Consider the following 5,451-nt stretch of genomic DNA (forward strand, 5'->3'; position numbering starts at 1 on the left):
TATTTCTGATAATTCTACGTTCGTTCTAACTGTTCAGAAGATATGGTTGTTTTGTTACTTTATGTTGATGACATAGTTTTAATTGGTAGTTCATCACAGTTATTGGATAGTCTTATTGCTTCCTTAAAATCTGAATTTGCTATGAAGGAGTTGGGTGATTTAGGGTATTTTCTTGGTATTGAGGTTGTTAGAAGTACAAGTACAATTACTCTTACACAGAAGAAGTATACTCTTGAACTGTTAGAAAAAGCAAATATATTAGATATCAAGCCATGTGATACACCTGTTGTTAAATCTTCCAGAGTTTCAATTCATGATGGTGTCTTGTTGGCTAATGCAACTGAGTATAGGGCAATTATAGGTGCTCTACAATATCTGACTGTTACTCGACCCGACATTTGTTTTAGTGTCAACTATGTTTCGAAATTTATGCATGCACCAACAGATGTGCACTTGCAACTTGTGAAAAGAATTTTACGGTATTTGAAAGGAACAGTTGGTTTAGGAATTACATTACACAGTGGAGATTTGCATAGTTTGAAAGCTTTTACGGACTCAGATTGGGCAGGTTGTCCAGATATGAGACGATCTACTTCAGGATATGCTGTTTTTCTTGGTTCAAACTTAATTTCTTGGTCTTCAAAGAAACAACCAACTGTTTCTTAATCATCTGCGGAGGTTGAATATAAGTGTTTGTCTGTTGCCGCAACCGAACTTGAATGGATTCGCTCTTTATTATCTGAATTACATATTACTGTCCAGTGTCCTGCTCAGATTTATTGTGATAATACAAGCGCTATGGATTTGTATTCTAATCCAATTTTTCATGCCAGGACCAAGCATATAGCAATACAATATCATGTTGTGAGAGAACTGATGGAGAGTGGATTTCTGCAATTACAACATGTAGCTTCTGAGGATCAGTTAGCCGACTTATTCACTAAAGGACTCTGTCATCCTACATTTTCGAGACTGTTGTTGCAGCTGTTAGGGTCATCAGCTTCTTCTGGTGTAGATGTTTTGTCATCTACTTAGTCCTTTTGTTTTCGTGTCAAACTTTGTTTTTTTTGTAATTGTTCTTTGGTTTTCTTTCTTCTTTTTCATTGAAACTTTGTTTCTGTCTGTCAGCATTCGTTTGCAGGGGAGTATTGGGAGTGTTTGCACTACACCAAATTTAACATTTAGCAACAACTTATATCTGTTGCTGACTGGGCTTGCAACAGATTTCTGCCGTTGCTAAACACCCCGTCGCAATTTTTCGCAACAGCTTTAGCTCTGTTGCTAATTTCGGTCAGTAACAGCATAGGCAACAGAAATACGCTGTTGCGAAATTAAAATATAAAACAGAAATAACTTTTGCTACTCTGTTGCTAATTTTAGAGTTATCCCGCGATATATTTTTGTAGAACAGGATATAGTTGTTCTGGTTCATATTTAGCAACGCGTGTTTTCCGTTGCTAAACTTTTGCAATAACAATAAAAAAGGTCAAGTCTTCGTTGACCTAGTCAAAATCGATTTCCCCCAATTTATCCTGTAATACCCTGATTCTTCCTATTCTGATGATTCGATTCCTCACATTCAATATTCAATTATAATTGATTCGTCAGTTGTAATTATGCAATCTAATAACCCATAGATTCATCAAAGAATTTTATATACAAAAAAAAAAAGATTCACAATGTGAACTTCAAGTATCATAATTAGAGACGTACAATGTTCTATCTTGAGATTTATACATGGATAGTGGTCCTAGTTTGTCATGACCGAATAATCATACAAAGATGACAACATATTGATACAAAATTTAACCTGAATCCATTTTAGAAGACCAAGCTCATCGAATGCAAAGCCGGAACTTAACAGACTGCTTTTCATCACTGGTAGGACAAGCATCATCTTATGTTCGAAAAACTGAAAATTACAAAAACATGAAAAAATTAAAAACCCACGTAAAGTTGAAGCTTGTTCTGGGTGCCACTTTCCTTGGAAAGAATTAAGTGTAGAAAACAGAGAATAGTTGTGATTGTAGCCATTGACGATCTAAAATGAAATACCAGACTATGTTACCTGATTCAATATCTAACTTCCATTGACGAATATTGATTGTAGCCATTCAAGAATTTTAACTGCAGCTTCTACTGCAATATTCCATCGTCGAAGCAAGAAGCCAACAAAGAACCAGAGGCATCCCATTAGAATTAAACTCTCCCTGGAATAGCACGGAGGAAAATTAATTCAATACCAACATCAAACAAAAACTACCAACAACAGATCAAAGAATAACTACAAGTGCTGGCATCTTTTTTTCCAACTTAATAGCATGACATGAGTTAAGTGTCTGAGTTGTGAAGCTGTGCAGTGCTTCTGAGTTAGGAAGTGAGTGCAGGTTATCTTCAAAGAATGTAAGTACAGGTTATCTTCAAAGAATTAAGTTATATCATAAAGAATTCAGTAATTGAAGTTGAAGGCCGCACACAAGGAAAAAACTCTACAGATATGCGTACTATGATGTACATGATGATCAGGTACATGTCCTAAACGACCAGGTCTTCAAATCATAAACGTGTGGGAAATACGATTACAATGTAGACTCTAACAGAAGGCCAACTATGTGAATTTAATTGCATGTCAAATGGCAGCGAAAAACTTGCCGGTCCAAGATATTTGATGCACTGATGTTGAAGTGTGCTCCTTGGGCACCTTTCGAGACTTGCTTCTTTGCCATCTCCAACATCCAACCTTTACATAATAACCAACAAGTATTGAAATATAAGAAAACTGCATAAGCTGGTGTAGTAGCCAAACAAAATATAACAACACGAAACGTGCTTAACTGAGATATCTGGGAGTATGCTTTCAATCCAGTGAGGAAACGAATGTAAGTGGGCTTCGTAGGTAGGGATGGATCTGATGTTGGGAACAGAACATTCCGTAACCTGCAGGAGACTAATAAAGAACATAATGAAAATTACTTCCACTGATGATCACATACATACAGAAAGAGAGACATATGTTTGCTAGTTTGTATAAAGGTCAAGTCATAAATGATTTTTTAAGAGAAATGAGCCATTTAAAGGTGACAAGTGCCTAGTGCCGTCCACCACCAGACTATCCGACAAACTTGTGTATTTGTTATCCCTAAGCCAACAAAATGAAATAAATGCACACAACATCCAAGTATCAGAATTTGAATGGATGACTAGTCTATGATTTAAGTATCAACTGTGGTATCTTATGGTATGTACGCTGCATTCTAGAAAGATGAACCAAAAAGATATCAAGGACAAAACCTATTTATGAACACATTTTGACATATTAACTTCAATATTGTTTAGAGAGGTGGTGCTAAAATCCTACCACTTCAGCTGGTTCTGCCAGGATGTTAATGAAAAACTTAGCCTGCAATAGAGGATATGGGTCGGTCTCAAGATTAAGATCCTCTGAGAAAGATCAAGTGGAGAAAGTTCTGTATTCGACCTGCTTCATCATGGCCCCAGACACAAGAAGATCAGTTTTAACCATCCCCGGCTGGAAAATGACAAAATGAAGTGATCTAGGTGAGGATACATACAGTATTAAGGACAAGGTACGAAAAATCTTGAAAGCTGAAAGTTAAATGAGTGTTGCACATACTTCAGCGATAATGAACACAAGCTAAGTAGTGCCACCAAAGGATGCAGCTCCATACTTTGAAAATATAGTACCTTGGAGTTGGCATTCCATCTGAACTAGCTCCATCAATGTTGATCTCCTCGAGGCTAATTGAGCATCAACTTCATCGCCTACATAATCCCATCTATTACCACGAGTCATTGTAGGTCTAATAAGAGATATTTTAGGACATTATACATGTGAGTTATTATCATTTTTTACCTATCTACAACATATCAATAAACCAAGAGTATTCGGCGCTACGACTTCACTGCAAAAGGAAACTGTCTTATCTTATATGACACATCGCATTCCAGTTACGAAATACCAGTCTCAAAGCTTACATAAGGTCTTCATCTGACGTTTCTGCTAATGGCTTAGAGATGTAAGCATTTGATCCTGTACTTACAACATACTTCATCTCATCATAGTTTTTGTAATCCACAATCCCTGTTTTGCCGATAAACAGCCAAAAGACAACATAAGAACCTTATGTGGTACCATTGTTACCAACATGATAACAAATCCAAATTAGCTCTAGCAGCAATAATGGTATGAATAAGATCACCTTTGTAAATTGACTTAAAAGAGCAGGTCATCCACCAACAACACCAGCCACCTACATCCAACAATTTCATATTCAGTTTACATCAAGCTTAAAATCTGATTTAACACCACTAACAAGTTGAACTTACAAACTTGGAAAAATAGATGTTTCAGTTTACATTTCAAAACAAAATCGGGAACACAATCATAATCCTTCAGCGAAGATCAATTCTTCATTAAAACCTGGATTCAGTTTACAACACAATCTAAATTCAATTCACAAGAGTTGAATCAAGACAACCAAGTCCTCAGAATCACAAATGTGTTCTATGATACCCTGCATCAAGAGACACAAAGCACAAAGTTTAGTACAAAGTGAATGTATATCAAGAACAAATTGTTAATTTTGGCCTCACACTAAACTGCTTACAATTTTGACAGAACTAACCAAGCAAATCAAACTTACTGTAGAGAATCTGAGTTTTTAGGTTTAAGTTCTTGGTTACACCCAAATCAAAATCAAACCCGAACTGAGTTTTTAGATTTAAGTTATTGGTTACACCCAAACCAATATCAAATCTGACCAACAAACCATTCAAAACCAAACATAATAAACACCCAAATCATAAAAAATCGAAATAAAAAAACACCCAAATCTCAGATACAACCTATTGACCTAAAATAAAACTGAAATAAAAAGATGAAACCATACCTAAGTTAATTACGCTTAGAAAAATCTCTCATAATGGGGCTTCCATCTGCAGTAACAGAGATGAAATCCATTAAAAAAAAAACCAAACGCTAAACATCGATCCAACTTACACAACTGAGAAGATGAAAGAGACAGATACACATAAAGTTTATTAACTTACACAACTGAAGCTGTACTTGGTGGAGTATCATCGACAATAGAGTTTTAATGGAAGCAGAGCTATCTCCGCAGATCTAGATGAAGATGTAATGGAGAATAAAAGATAAGGAGAGAGTAAACGAGTTTGTGGATAGAAATGAAGCAGGTGGGCTGTGTACCCGATTTTTCGTGGGATAAATCCTGCTTTTGCAAAGTCAAGAAGTCAATGAGTCAATGGGGGAAAATAACTTAAAGATTAAAACTCGTATCCAAAATAGGGGTGGATTAGGGTCAAAAGTGTTACCTGGTAAGCATGTGAATCGCATGCTTATACTCCTGATGTTGCTATTCGCAACTGAAAGTGCACTGTTGCGAGTTTCGCAACTGAAAACAGCTTGCTAAA

At 36.1% G+C, this 5,451-nt stretch overlaps 2 long non-coding RNA genes across 10 annotated transcripts; both read right to left on the minus strand.

Moving 5' to 3' along the window:
- Window positions 1-1,642: 1,642 nt before the first annotated feature.
- Window positions 1,643-2,210, minus strand: LOC113308518. Its single transcript, XR_003339848.1, has 2 exons — window positions 2,069-2,210; window positions 1,643-1,912 (listed from the first exon to the last, which is right to left on the minus strand). It is a non-coding gene; the product is annotated as an uncharacterized LOC113308518 (long non-coding RNA).
- Window positions 2,211-2,647: 437 nt separating this feature from the next.
- Window positions 2,648-5,206, minus strand: LOC113308500. 9 transcript variants are annotated; one of them, XR_003339842.1, is made up of 10 exons: window positions 5,071-5,206; window positions 4,911-4,956; window positions 4,665-4,777; window positions 4,378-4,535; window positions 4,221-4,271; window positions 3,875-4,102; window positions 3,635-3,783; window positions 3,359-3,529; window positions 2,836-2,937; window positions 2,648-2,740 (listed from the first exon to the last, which is right to left on the minus strand). It is a non-coding gene; the product is annotated as an uncharacterized LOC113308500 (long non-coding RNA). The 9 variants fall into 9 exon arrangements; XR_003339833.1 differs by having other exon boundaries at window positions 2,836-2,947; XR_003339845.1 differs by having other exon boundaries at window positions 2,836-3,529; window positions 3,706-3,783.
- Between the last annotated feature and the right edge of the window lie 245 nt (window positions 5,207-5,451).

This window comes from Papaver somniferum, chromosome 1 (assembly GCF_003573695.1).
Source record: "Papaver somniferum cultivar HN1 chromosome 1, ASM357369v1, whole genome shotgun sequence".
Taxonomy (NCBI): Eukaryota; Viridiplantae; Streptophyta; class Magnoliopsida; order Ranunculales; family Papaveraceae; genus Papaver; species Papaver somniferum.